Genomic DNA, 15,037 nt, shown 5'->3' with positions numbered 1-15,037 from the left:
TATTTCTCAATATCTACGAGACAGAGAGAAGTCCAGCGTGGGCACATATTTATGTGTGACAGTTATGAAGGAGTTCGATGGGCCGTGAGCAGGCTGCTTGATGGCGCCTTCTCAGAGGGAGGACTGGGAATGTATTAGGAAATTAAGAGAAACAGAAAACAATAGGCTACTGGCACAGACAATTTGAGGGCCCAAATATGGGTATAGTGCGTTGTCTTTAATCATTGAAACATCTTAGCGACTGGTGAGGGAAGACTGGGAAAATAAGAATTCTCCCACACAGTCTGTCCAACACTCATTTCTTTCTTAGCAAACAGGTATAGAACACTTCTTAGACTCTGTGCTAGGCAAAAAGATGAATCAAAGGAGACTCCCTCTCTCAAAAAGGCCACAGTCTAGTAGGGACAGGTGAGTAAAGAAATAAGTGTAAAACAACTGTAGGTAATGTGAACCTTGAGAAAGGAATGCATACTTTTGTGGAGAGGAGACTTGATCAATACATAGCCCTTGACCAGGGGCTATATGGCTTGAGAGGAGAGGGACGTGGGATGTGGGAAGGGCATTTGAGGCATAAAGGAGAGCATGTGCAGGGGTGCTGGGTTGTGAGAGACAGTAAGATGAGCAGGAGGCTGATACTGCCAGGATATACGGTCAGGAAGAGAACGGCAGGGATCTAAGTTGGTCAGAGATAGGCCTCTACCTAGGAAGCATTTATTGTTAAGGGCCTGTCCTCACTTTTTGTTCTAAATGATGAGAAGCCTTTGAGAGATATGAATAGTTTTGCTAGCCTTCAACATCATTGTGGTAGGAGTGTGAAGGAGAGAACAGAGGTTGGAGAGATTGGAGGCTAGATGCTTTGTCAGCGGATGGTGAAAACCTAAATTGCAGCAGCGGGAATGAAAGAAAGTGGGTTGGAGAAGTGATTGGGAAATTGGCTGTGTGAGGCAAGGGGACAGAGAGGTGGTAAGAGTTCGTGTAAGTATGGCATAAACAACAGAAATTTATTTTCTCATGGTTCTGGAGGCTAGAAATCTGAGATCAAGGAGCTGTCAGGGTCAGTTTCTGGTGAGGGCTCTTCTCCTGGCTTGCAGATGATCACTTTCATGCTATGTCCTCACGTGGCCTTTCCTCTATGTGTGCACAGGGAGAGAGAGCGCAGACAGACTGGTGTCTTCTTTTTCTTTTACGAGAACTCTAATCTTATTGGATTAGGCCCACCCTTATGACCTCATTTATTTATTTATTTTAATTTAAAAAAATATTTTATTTATTTATTTGACAGAGGGACACACAAGCTGGGGGAGCGGAAGAGGCGGGCTCCCCACTGAGCAGGGAGGCCAATGTGGGCTTCGATCCGAGGGCCCTGGGATCATGACCTGGACTGAAGGCAGACGCTTAACCAACTGAGTCACCCAGGTGCCCCTGACCTCATTTAATCTTAAATACCTTCTAAAGGTCTTGTCTTCAAATACCATCACATCGGGGGTTAGGGCTTCAACATCCATATGAGTTTTGGAGGGGGGGACGACACAATTCAGTCCATAACAATAAAATCAAAGAAGCAAAGTAAAAGCCTTGCAATCTTAAATTCGATTTGGAAATACAGTATGAACTCATGATTTATTTTTCTCAAAAAAAGTTTTTTCTAGAAAGCCTACAAACCCAGTATCAATCAGTTCCAAGCATCCAGATTGTGGTATTTATATACCATTTTTCTCTGAAAGGAACAAAGGATCCTTGAAAAATCACTGACTTCAGGTCTGGAGCAGGAAGTGTGTGAGTTAAACTTGGGACATCTTGTGTCAGAAATCAAGAGAGCTATTAAAGGTGAATGGGGTCAGGTCAAAAGTCAACCTGGAGTTCCCACTGAACTAAGATGAAATTATGTGAGGCTTAAGAGAATTATAACTGCAGTGAATTGAAAACCATAAAATATACGAAAATCCATGAGTTCATAATGGTACCTAAAAGTAAAGCCTCAAAATGGTACCTAAAAGTAAAGCCCCTAAAAATGGGTGGCTCGGTCGGCTGGGCATCTGCCTTTGGCTCAGGTCATGATCCCAGGGTCCTGGAATTGAGTCCTATGTCGGGCTCCTTGTTCAGCAGGGAGCCTGCTTTTCCCTCTCCCTCTGCCTACTCATTCCCTGCTTGCTCTCTCTCTCTCTCTCTGTCAAATAAATAAAATCTTTTTTTTTAAAAAAAGTGTGACCTGTGACCAACAAAGAATAACCAGACCCTAGGGGGAGGTGGGGCATTGAAGCTGTTATCACTAGTCCTTGCTCAATGGTGATATCAATAGAGATGTTAAAAAGATTTAAGTTCCGGGGTACCTGGGTGGCTCAGTCAGTAAGCGTCTGCCTTTGGCTCAAGTCATGGTCCCAGGGTCCTGGGATCGAGCCCCGTATCGGGCTCCCAGCCTGGCGGGGAAAACTGCTTCTCCCTCTCCCACTCCCCCTGCTTGTGTTCACTCTCTCGCTGTATCTCTCTCTGTCAAATAAATAAATAAAATCTTAAAAAAAAAAAGATTTAAGTTCCCTGGTTAGCTTGCTTCTTTTTTAAAAAAATTTTTATTAACATAAAATGTATTATTTGTTTCAGGGGTACAGGTCTGTGATTCATCAGTCTTACACAATTCACAGCGCTCACCATAGCACATACCCTCCCCAGTGTCCATCACCCAGCCACCCCATCCCTCCCACCCCCCTCCACTCCAGCAACCTTCAGTTTGTTTCCTGAGATTAAGAGTCTCTTACGGTTTGTCTCCCTCTCTGGTTAGCTTTCTATAAAAGATCAATCCTAAAGGCCCTCACTGGCAACCCTGTCGGGACCCCTCTCACTCTGGAGGGCTTTTTCTGTATCTTCACTTAATAAACTTCTATTATCTTCACTTAATAAACTTCTATCGCTTTACTCACTCTCCTTTGTCCCAAGATTCATTCTTCGACTTTGTGAGACAAGAGCCTAGCTCTCCTGCATCACTTTGGTGCTGAACCCAGGATCACTTCCACCGAAGGGTGAGTAAAAGCGGACTCTTTGCTTTCCTGGGAGACGTCTCTCCCTTAGATGACCTCTTCTCATAAACAGCAAAGCCGGGCACCTGTTGGCCAGTTAAAGGTGATTAAAGGCCAGTTAAGCGCTGCTGCCAGTCTTAAATCGCAGGTGACAGGCTTCTGGACAAAGGTTTGGTCAATCCCACTTCCTCAAAAGAAGGGTCTGTTGGCCTAATTCTAGGCAGTTCTGCTTTCTCCCTTCATTGGCTTTTTTTTTTTTAAGATTTTATTTATTTATTTGACAGAGAGAGACACAGCGAGAGAGGAAACACAAGCAGGGGAAGTGGGAGAGGGAGAAGTAGGCTTCCCACCGAGCAGGGAGCCCGATGCGGGACTCAATCCAGGGACTCCAGGATCACGGCCTGAGCCGAAGGCAGTCGCTTAACCAACTGAGCCACCCAGGCGCCCCTTTCTCTTTTCTTTTTGACAAGTCTGGTCAGTGGTTAATCGACCTTATTAATTCTTTCAAAGAACCAGCTCCTGGTTTTGTTGATCTATTTTATGGTTCTTTTGATTTCTATTTCATTGATTTTTGCTCCAATCTTTATCATTTCTCTTCTCCTGCTGGATTCAGGCTTTATTTGCTGTTCTATTTCCCGCTCGTTTAGGCGTAAGATTAGATTGTGTATTTGAAACTTTTTTTTTGTATCTTGAGACAGGCCTGTATCGCTTTTTGCTTCTCTCTTAGGACCACCTTTGCTGCATCCCAAAGGTTCTGAACTGTCATGTTTTCATTTTCATTTGTTTCCATGTATTTTAAATTCCTCTTTAATTTCCCAGTTGACCCATTCATTCTTTAGGAGGATGCTCTTTAACCTCCATGTATTTGTGTTCCTTCCAAATTTTCTCTTGTGATTGAGTTCAAGTTTTAAAGCACTGTGGTCTGAAAATATGCAGGGAATAATCCCAATCTTTTTGTACTGGTTGACAACTGATTTGTGACTCAGGATGTGATGTATTCTGGAGAATGTTCCATGTGCACTCAAAACAATGTGTATTCTGTTGCTTTAGGATGAAGTGCTCTGAATATATCTGTGAACTCCATCTGGTCCAGTGTGTCATTCAAAGCCCTTGCTTCCTTGTTGATCTCCTGCTTAGATAATCTGTCCATTGCTATGAGTGGGGTGTAAAGTTCCCACATTGTTATCAATGTGTTTCTTTAATTTTATTATTAGTTGGTTTATATAATTGGCTGCTCACAAATTTGGGGCATAAATATTTACAGTTGTTAGATCTTCTTGTTGGATAGACACCTTTATTATGATATAGTGTCCTTCTTCATCTCTTATTACAGTCTTCGGTTTAAAATCTATTTTTTCTGCTATAAGGATTGCTACTCCAGGGTTCTTTTGATGTCCTTTAGCATGATAAGTGGTTCCTCACCCCCCTTACTTTCAATCTGAAGGTATCTTTGTGTGTAAAATGAGTTTCTTGTAGACAGCATATTGATGGATTTTTTTTTTTTTTTAAACCAATCTGATACCTATGTCTTTGATTGGAGCATTTAGTCCATTTACATTTGGAGTAATCATTGAAAGGTATTAATTTAGTGCCATTGTATTACCTGTAAAGTCACTGTTTCTGTAGATTATCTCTGTTCCTTTCTGGTCGTTGTTACTTTTGGGCTCTCTCTTTGCTCAAAGGGTCCCCTTTAATATTTCTTGCAGGGCTGGTTTAGTGTTCACAAATTCCTTTAGTTTTTGTTTGTTCTGGAAACTCTTTATCTCTCCTTCTATTCTGAATCACAGCCCTGCTGGATAAGGTCTCCTTGGCTGCACATTATTCCCATTTAACACATTGAATATATCATGCCAGGCCTCAGTGGACAAATCTGCTGCCAGCCTTATGTGTTTACCTTTGTAGATTAAGGATCTCTCGTCCAGAGCTGCTTTCAGGATTTTCTCTTTATCTCTGAAATTTGCAAGCTTCACTATTTTTTGTTGAGGTGTTGAATTAGTTTTGTTGATTTTGAGGGGGGTTCTCTGTGTTTCCTGCACTTGAATACCTGTTTACTTAGTCAGATTAGGGAAGTGCTCAGCTGTAATTTGTTCAAATAAACCTTCTGCCCCCCACTTCTCTCCTCCTTTTCTGGGACCCCTATTATTTGAGTATTATTTCTCTTTATGGTATCACTGATTTCTTGAAGTTTCCCTTCATGATTCAGTAGTTGTTTTTCTAACTTTTCTTAGCTTCCTTATTTTCCAGCATTTTGTCTTCTAGATCACTGACCCTCTCTTCTGCCTTGTTTATCCTCACTATTAGAGCCTCCATTTTTAACTGCATCTCAGTAGTAGCATTTTTAATTTTGGCCTGATTAGATTTTACTTCTTTTATTTTTCCAGTAAGGGATTCTCTACTGCCTTCTATGCTTTTTTCAAGCCCAGATACTATCTTTATTATCATTGTTTTGAATTCTAGTTCAGACATCTTTTGTCTATCCATATTGATTAATTCCCTGGCAGTGAGTACTGCCTCTTATTCTTTCTTTGGGGGTAAGTTTCTCTGTCTAATCATTATGTCCAGAAAAGAATAGATGAAAGAGAGAAAAGACAAAAATAGCAGCCACAACACTAGAAAAATACAAATAAAACAAACCAGAAGAAAACAGAAACAAAATAAGAAAAAAAAAAATCAAAGAAAAAGTAAAACAGAACAAAATGATAAACTAGATCCTTTGTTTTGGTCTGTTAAGAGAAACTAGATCCCAAATAGGAAAGAAAGGAAAACTTATATAGACACAAAAATAAAATAAAATAAAATACAATACAATGAAAGGAAACCAAAAATAAAAAAATAACATGTGTATAAAAATAAAAATTAAAAAAGAATTTAAAAAATGAATTGATAAAAGAAGAAAATAGCTGAAAAAAACCTGAAAGACTAAAGAATAATAATAATAATAAAACCTCACAAGTGCTATATACTGTTTTCCCCAAGAACTGAAGTTTTGCAGTTCTCTATGATCGGTAAACATGGTATTATCCGGTTGTTCCTCCTGATCTTTTGGGGAGGGGCCTGTTTCACTGATTCTCAGGTGTCTTTGCCCTGGTGGTATTTCACTGCCCTTGCTAGGTGGCCGGGCTCAGTGTATGCGGCTCGAGATTGCACTATGTGGCATGTTTTTGATCCCTGAAGGTTTTCAGTACTGTTGAGGGGAGGGGAATGAAATTGGCAGCACCCAATCTCTAGCCCTGTCTGGAGCTGAAATTTCGCACCCCCCCCATCTCTAGTGAACCCTCACAGAAAAGCAGTCACTCTTGTCTCCTTGCTGTCTGTCTTAACGCTGTGTTCACCCAGCCTATGAGCATTTTTATCTCAGGCATTGGACCCAGTTTACAGTCTCCAAACCTTACGGATTCCTGCAGCGTGGACCTGCGCTCTTCCTCCTGGGGGAGGAAAGGGGGTTCTCACAGCGGTTCTGCCACTTTCTGGGACCCTGCTCAGAGAGTGGTTGCCCAACTGTGTCTCCGTTCATGGTTTATGGCAACACTGAATGGAAAGCCAGTGCCTAGACTTGCTGTTTTCAGCCAGCTTCCCTGCTCTGATGCTTGGGAACTCTGTAGCACTCAGGTACCCATTCTTTTTGTGACCCCAGGGATCCTGAGACCACACTGTCCCAACTGGGATTCTTCCCTGCTCTGCCACCTGAGCATCTTTAAGCCAGGAATGTCCCCAAGTGTAGCAGACTCCTTTAAGTTCCAATTTTGTGCTCTACTGTTTATAACACTTTCTGGTAGCCTGCTTAAGAAAGCTCCCTCCCCTCTATGGTTTACCTTCTGATATATCGCCCTGGATTCATGTCTCTTCACCTCCTACCTGCAAAAAATGGTCACTTTTCTATTTGTGGAATTGCAGCAATTCTTTTCTCAAATCTCCCATTGATTTTGCAGGTGTTCAGAATGATTTGATAACTAGCTGAATTCCCTGGACCAGATGAAATTAGGGCCCCCTATTCCTCTGCCATTTTAACTCCTCTCTCCCAGAGGTTTGTCAATTTTTTTTTTCAAAGAACCAACTCCTGGTTTCAGTGGTCTGTTTTTTGTTTGTTTGTTTGTTTTAGTTTCTGTATCATATATTTCGGCTCTAATCTTTATTATTTCCTTCCTTCTGCTGGTTTTAGGCTTATTATTCTTTTTCTAGCTCCTTTCGGTGCAAGTTAGGGTATTTATTTGAGATTTTTCTTGCTTCTTGAGGTAGTTTTGTATTCCTATAAAGTTCCTTGTTAGAACTGCTTTTGCTGCATCCCAGAGTTTTTGGACCACTGTGTTTTCATTTTCATTCCTTTCTATGTAATTTTTCATTTCTTGTTTTATTTCCTGGTTTACCCATTTATTATACAGTAGCATGTTGCTTAACCTCCATGTATTTGTGGTCTTTCAAGATTTTTTTTCTTGTGGTTCACTTCTGGTTTCAAAATGTGGTCAGAAAATATGCATGGCATGATTTTGGTCTTCTTGTATTTGTTGAGGTGTCTTTTGTGGACTAATACGTGATCTCTTCTAGAGAATGTTCCAAGTCCACTTGAAAAGAATGTGTATTCTGCTGTTCAGGGATGGAATGTTCTGAATATATCTGTAAATCCATCTGTTCCAGTGTGTCATTCAATGCCATTACTTCCTTGTTGATGTTCTGTTTAGATGACCTGTCCATTGCTGTGAGTGGGATGTTAAAGTCCCTTACTATTACTGTATTATTATTGATTAGTTCCATTGTGTTTGTTATTAACTACTTAATGTATTTGGGTGCCCCTAGATTGGGTGCATAAATATTTACAATTGTTTTATCTTCTTGTTGGGTTATCCTCTTTATTATTATATAGTGTCTTTCTTTGTCTAGTGTTATGGTCTTTGCTTTAAAGTTTACCTTGTCTGGTATAAGTATTGCTACTCTGATTTCCTAAGGCATCCATTTGCATGATAGATGTTTTTCTATCTTCTCACTTTCAATCTGCAGATTATGTCTGAAATGAGTCTCCTGTAGGCAGCATATAGATGGGCCTTTTTTTTTTTATCCATTTGTCACCCTGTCTTTTCTTTTCTTTTTTTCCCATTCTTAATACAGACCAGGCAAAGGGTCTGGGCTGGGGTGTATATGGGTGGGTTTACTCTGCCTCCTCTTTCTGTACAGCCAGTGTAAGAACACAGCATATGGTAAGCACCAGAAGGCTTAACCTTATGTGTCTTGATTGAAGCATTTAGTTCATTTACATTCAAAGTAATTCTAGATAGATAGTTATTTATTTTCTTGTTTAAATCCACTAAGTTTGGGGTGCCTGGCTGGCTCAGTTGGTAGAGCATGTGACTCTTGATCTTGGGGTTGTAAGTTCGAGTTCCACATTAGGTGTAGAGATTACTAAAAAAATAAAATCTTAGAAAAAATAAATCTGGAAAGAAGATGTGGTACACACACACACACACACACGGATATTGCTCATCCATAAAAAAAAAAAAATGAAATCTTGCATTTGCATGACATGGATGGAGCTAGAATGTATTATGCCAAGTAAAATAAGTCAGTCAGAGAAAGACAAATACCATAGGATTTCACTCATCTGTGGAATTTAAGAAACCAAAAAGATGAACATATGGGAGTGGGAAAAAAGAAAAAAGAGAGAGGGAAACAAATCATAAGAGACTCTTAAAGATAGAGAACAAACTGACAGTTGATGGAGGAAAGTGGGTGGGGATGGGCTAGGTGGGTGATGGGCATTAAGGAGGGCATGTGTTGTGATGAGCACTGGGTGTTATATGTAAGTGATGAATCACTGAATTCTATTCCTGAAACCAATATTGCACTGTATATTAACTAACTAGAATTTAAATAAAAAATTGAAAAGAAAAAAATAAATCCACTAAGTTTGTGGTTGTTACAGCAGCAGTAGCAACCTAATATACCCTATCTTTGCTCAGTGTTCTTTGAACTACCTTTTATCTATTCCATGCCAAAATACTACCTACTCATCCTTAAGAACTTGGTTCAGACAATGCTTCTTTCAGAAAACCATTTTCAAAACTTCTAGTCAAAGAACCGTTCCCTTATGCTCTGACAATACTTGGAGTTGTTATGGCTTATGTCCCATGTTGACTGTCTTGGTCTGTTATGGTTTATATCCTGTGCTATTTTGTCCTGATTGTATACTCTTTGGAGGGAGAAGGCCCCAGACCCTTTCATTTTGATTTCCACACAGCATCTATCCCAATACTTCACACAGATTGGATACACAAGAAATATTAGGGCATAAGTGAATGGGCTACATAAAACAAGGTTTTCCTGTAAACAGTGCACTCTCTTCATGGTGTGTGTATAACTGCAGTGTTGGATGGAGTTGAGGAAGTGTGAAATAGTGCAAGGCACTAAAATCTGACTGTTTTGGGTTCTTAATAACACTCTGAACCTAAGCAGTGAACTTCCAATGTCTGTAAGCAAACCCAAAAAGTGATCTTAAGAAAAAACAGAAGAAATCAAGTTGAAAGCAGAAATTAATAAATTAGAAAATGAGAGAATAGCAGAATAAATTAATCAATTAATCCTAAATCATTACAGCCTTTTTTTTTTTTTTTTGGTGAAATGACTATTGGATAGATAAAATCTAATGTGGGGTAAAAAAATAATTAATACTTGTAATCCAGTCACCTGAATTAGCAAATACACACTAGAGAATGGCATGGATGGTTTATAAACTAACAGGGATTTTGAGATGTGGAATATCTATATAGATATTTCAGCTTAAAAAGGAAGTGTGAGGGGCGCCTGGGCGTCTCAGTCGTTAAGCGTCTGCCTTTGGGTCAGGTCATGATCCCAGGGTCCTGGGATCGAGCCCCGCATCGGGCTCCCTGCTCCGCCGGAAGCCTGCTTCTCCCTCTCCCACTCCCACTGCTTGTGTTCCCTCTCTCGCTGACTCTCTCTCTGTCAAATAAATAAATAAAATCTTAAAAAAAAAAGGAAGTGTGAATTATACTTACACTTATACCTACTTCAGAAGAGACAATAGGTAGGAGTGGGTAGGCCATAACAGGAAGAAAGAAAAACTGGCTGTACTAATAAGCTCAGACACTACAAATCTAGTGATGTGGAAGACTGTATTTTCCACATCTCCTACCCCACATGTTCTTACAATATGATCTTGACACTCCTCCCATCAGGTGAAGGCTCATTGCTTCCTTCCCTCTGAACCTGGGCTGGCCTTGTGACTGCCTGGACTAATAAAATATGATGGAACTAATGCTTTGTGACTTTTGAGGCTGTGTCATAAAGTGTCATACAGTTCCACCTTGTTTTCTTGAAGTGCTTACTCTTAGGATCCAGCCAGCTTCCCCTGAGGAAGCCCAAGCAGTCTGTGGAGAAGTCTACTTAGAAAGGAAAGAAAAGGAGGCTTCTGGCCCATAGTCCAGGTGGAGCTCCCACCCAATAGTTGGCACCAGTTTGCCAGCTGTGAAAGTCAGCTATCTAGCTCCTCATCAAGTTCCTCCTGCTGATACCGTGAGCACAGGTGAATTGTCCCCACTGACTTGTGACCAATCTGCAGATTGATGAGAGAAATAAATAGTTTTTATGGTTTTAATCCACTAAGTCTGGGGGTGGTTTTTTTTTTTAATGAAGTACTAATTCACCAGAACAGATAAGAACACTGAAGTCTCTCAGAGGTAGATTTTCCTAGGATAGTCTAAGAGGGTGCACAGATGCTGACATTCAGACTTCGTATTAAGAAGGCTAATGTGTGTTGTATGACTCTGTGTTGCCTAGCTGGAAGAATCTCCTGGGAGTCAATATATTACAAGCCAAAAGTTACCTGATCCCACTAACAAAACCTCTTACTCTGGAAGTGGGAAGAAGAGTTGGAGACCAGATGCCCTCTCCCGAAAAGCATTTCCGAAGTCCAGTGTATGATGCCGATAATAATCTAATTGTTATATAAAGCCAGAGAGGGGATGATCACCATGGGTTGGAGTGGGTTAATGCTTGGTACATGTCCAGCAGCAGGAAAGCATAAAATGTATTCAAGGAGAGCAACATTTTGGCTCCTCCTCACACCCTGAACACAAACACACACACACACACACACAGTGAAAATTAATAAAAGGAAACCTTGTTTAAAATGGTATTAGGAGGGATTGAGCCCTGCGTTGAACTCTGCTGGGTGTGGGGCCTACTTAAGATTCTCTCTGGGGCACCTGGGTGGCTCAGATGGTTAAGCGTCTGCCTTTAGCTCAGGTCATGATCCCGGCGTCCTGGGATCAAGTCCCGCATTGGGCTCCCTGCTCCTTGGGAGCCTGCTTCTCCCTCTACCTCTCTCTCTCTCTCTCTGTCTCTCATGAATAAATAAATAAAATCTTAAAAAAAAAAAAAAAGATTCTCTCTGTCTCTGTCTCTGCCCCTCCCCCGTCCCCCCCTCTCAAAAAAAAAAAAAAAAAAAAGGAGGGGGGTGCCTGGGTGGCTCAGTCAGTTAAGCAACTGACTTGATTTTGGCTCAGGTCATGATCTCAGGGTCATGAGATCGAGCCCCATGTCAGGCTCAGGGTTGAATGTGGAGTCTGCTTGAGAATCTCTGTCTCCCTCTGCCCCTTACCCCACTTGCACTTGCTCTCTAAAATAAAAAATAAAATAAATAAATAAATAAATAAATAAATAAATAAATAAATAAATAAAAAGAAGTGGGATCCAGAGAAGATCCAATAAATAAATAACAAAAAAAAGGAAGTGGGATCCAGAGAAGATCCAAGTGTCAAGGAGGATCAAGGCTTGTGAGCAAACAGGTGCAAGTACTCATAGAACCAACTGGGTTCATTGCTTTCTCTCTGACCCTGGAGTTTGAGGATAATTTTCTCCTACATTTTGAGCTCCACTCTTCGTATTCAAGCTCTCCAAGCTTTATTCAGGATCTGTTTTAAGAACTACCCACCCCCCGCCCCCAAGAATACTTGTTTGGCCTTCAGTCTGAGACTCTTTTTTTGGTTTCTGCTGAAATTGTGCTGGCCTTTGGTCTGATTCCTTCTGGAACAAGTCTATTCCACTCCCTGGCTGTGCTGTTTAAGAAAATTTCTTTCTTTTTTTTTTTTTTTTTAAGATTTTATTTATTTATTTGGCAGAGAGAGGCTCAGCGAGAGACGAAACAAAAGCAGGGGGAGTGGAAGAGGTAGAAGCAGGCTTCCCATCAAGCAGGGAGCCCAATGTGGGGCTCGATCCCAGGACCCTGGGATCATGACCTGAGCCAAAGGCAGATGCTTAATAACTGAGCCACCCAGGCACCCCAAGAAATTTTCTTTTTGGTCTAGAGAAAAACCTAAGAAATGGGATCCTAGTCATCAAAATGCTTTGGGGGCAAACTTCCTTTCCTGAGGGACTCCACTGATTTTATGTTTAAAATCTGTGGTCCCATCCACATGAGTGTTTATAACTAAATGGAATGACTTAACCAAAAGTAATTTAGAACCTTAATGACTATTATGGGGAACTTTCAATCTTTCCAAACTTGTTTTACTAAAAATTAAATTAGAAGGCTGTGGCTCCTAGGGAAAAAAAAAAAAACCTGAATAGGATGCCTATTGTAGATGGTACCTTGAGGCTTCCAAATGTTTTCAGGATTCTAAGTTTGCCTCTTTGCAAAATACTATTTCTAAATTAATGGAGACAAACAATTGAAAGAAGTCAAATGGCTTTTTTTTTTTAATTTTATTTATTTATTTATTTGTCAGATAGAGAGCACAAGCAGGGGGAGTGGCAGGCAGAGGCCACTGAGCAAGGAGCCTGATGCAGGGCTCCATCCCAGGACTCTGGGATCATGACCTGAGCTGAAGGCAGTTGCTTAACCAACTGAGCAACCCAGGCATCCCTCAGAATGGCTTTTGATGCCTCTTTCCCTCCTCTCCTGTACTCCTTGTCTGCAGATATGTGGCAGCTACTTTGTGCTCAGGCCCCACCCTCAGTGCCATTTTCCTCTATTCTCTCTGCTGAACTTCCTTTTTCCTCCAAATCTCTCCCCACTTGCTCCTCTCTTGAACCTATTAAAACCTGCCTCTTTAAATTTAAGCCTTCTGAGGCTTGAAATAAACCACAGATTTCTTATGTTCCTGGACTAAGGCTGAATTGTGAGCCATAGTTAAAGAGTTTCCTAAAGCAGCCTTTTAGAAGAGAGTAGGGGAAAGGAAGTTTATTTCCTCAGGCAGGTGTACCAGTCTACTGGTATGCTACTGTTGAAGACTATGCATGTATCTTAACAGTGTGAAGTCTGGCTGGGCAAGACTTATATTGGGTCTTCTTGGGCAAATTTAATCATATAAGATTGTTTTCTTCTTTCCTTTCTCAGCTCAGATCTGCCTGTATGGGGAGCGGCCATACTCCTTTTCCATTTTATTCTTTCCCTGTTCATCACTCCACTTGTCAGCTGCTCTTACATCATATCTACATATTGAAGAGGAAAATCTATCTCATACTCACTTTGGTATCTTTATATTTATTGTATTGGTTCCTCAGTCAAAACTGAGGCAGAGAGTCCCAGTCTAATATCCTGTTACACTAGTAAAACTCCAACTTGAGATAAAATAATCACTCACTATCTCCATGTTTACACATAAGCACCTGAACATAGCTGGTGGGAAAAACCTGCACAGGTGGGCAGACTGATTTCAGTAAGTTTATCTCATAAACCTCAAATTAATTCTGAATATTGCCTCACAGTTCTTTTATTTTTAAGATTTTATTTATTTATTTGACAGAGAGAGACAAAGCGAGAGAAGGAACACAAGCAGGGGGAGTGTGAGAGGGAGAAGCAGGCTTCCCGCGGAGCAGGGAGCCCGATGCGGGGCTCGATCCCAGGACCCTGGGACCATGACCTGAGCCGAAAGCAGATGCTTAACGACTGAGCCACCCAAGTGCCCCTTGCCTCACAGTTCTACTATGTTTCTGGCCAGTCTCTAAATCTGGCGATGCTCTAGGGCCTGGTCCTGAGTCCTCTTCTCTCCTAATACTCTTACTGTAGGTGACATCAACCCATTTCTATGCTGATGATTCTCAAATTTACTCATAACCTTAACATGTCCACAACTGAGCTCCTTGTCCCTCAACTTTGTTCCACCTCCTTTTCTCAAAGGCATCATCATGCACTCAATTAGTCAGGCACATCTTGATTATACTCTCCTTCTCTCTTCTTTTGTGAGTATTGTCGTTTCTACTTCCCAAATATTTATTGTCTATCTATTTCCCTCCATCTCCACTAACCCAAGCCACCATCATTTCTGACCTAGACAAATGCAATTGCCGTCCTTCAATTATTTGCTTCCATTCTTGCTTTTCTCTACATAGCAGTCAGAATATACACATTAGATCATGACATTTCCTTGTTTAAAAACCCTAACTCCGGGTGCCTGGGGGGCTCAGATGGTTAAGTGTCTGCTCAGGTCATGATCTCGGGGTCCTGGGATCAAGTCCTGTGTCAGGCTCTCTGCTCAGCGGGGAGTCTGCTTCTCCCTCTGCCCCTCCCCCTGCTTGTGCTCTGTCTCTCTCTCTCTAATGAATAAATAAAATCTTTAAAAAAATATAAAAACGCTAACTGCTTCCCATTGCACTTGAGTAAATTTCAAGCTCCTTAATAGGGCCTACAAGGTTGTACCATTTAGGAGTGCTTTTGGTGAATGTCTGCCTATCAGTCAGTTAAACAAATAGAAGTTCTTAGGGGTGTGTCCCATCATGAACAGGATGTCTAGAGGTTGGCAGTCCAGGGTTAGTGTGGGGCTCAACAATGTCATCAAGGAGTCATGTGCTTTCTATCTTTTATCTGCTATCCTCAGTGCTTTGGCTTGTTACCTCATGGCTGCAGGAGTACCAGGAAACACATTTAATATCATGGCATAAAGGAGCATCAGCCCAGCCATCTTTTTATCAGGGAAGCAAAAACTTCTGCTTATGTCTGCTTCACCAGAACTATGTCACATGGCCACCTACTAAAGCCTCAGTTTAAAGACAGGCTGGGAAGATTTGTATACAGCATCTTT

At 41.1% G+C, this 15,037-nt stretch overlaps 1 non-coding gene across 1 annotated transcript; it reads right to left on the bottom strand.

Annotated features, from left to right (window-relative positions):
• Nucleotides 1-8,086: 8,086 nt before the first annotated feature.
• LOC123845150 (small nucleolar RNA SNORA51) lies at nucleotides 8,087-8,217 on the bottom strand. The gene has a single exon (XR_006790984.2). It is a non-coding gene; the product is annotated as a small nucleolar RNA SNORA51 (small nucleolar RNA).
• Nucleotides 8,218-15,037: the final 6,820 nt, after the last annotated feature.

Source organism: Mirounga angustirostris, unplaced genomic scaffold, assembly GCF_029215605.1.
Source record: "Mirounga angustirostris isolate CCGP_5_RB_7025 unplaced genomic scaffold, mMirAng1.0.hap1 SCAF_5, whole genome shotgun sequence".
Lineage (NCBI taxonomy): Eukaryota > Metazoa > Chordata > Mammalia > Carnivora > Phocidae > Mirounga > Mirounga angustirostris.
This window is presented reverse-complemented; position numbering and strand designations above follow the sequence as displayed.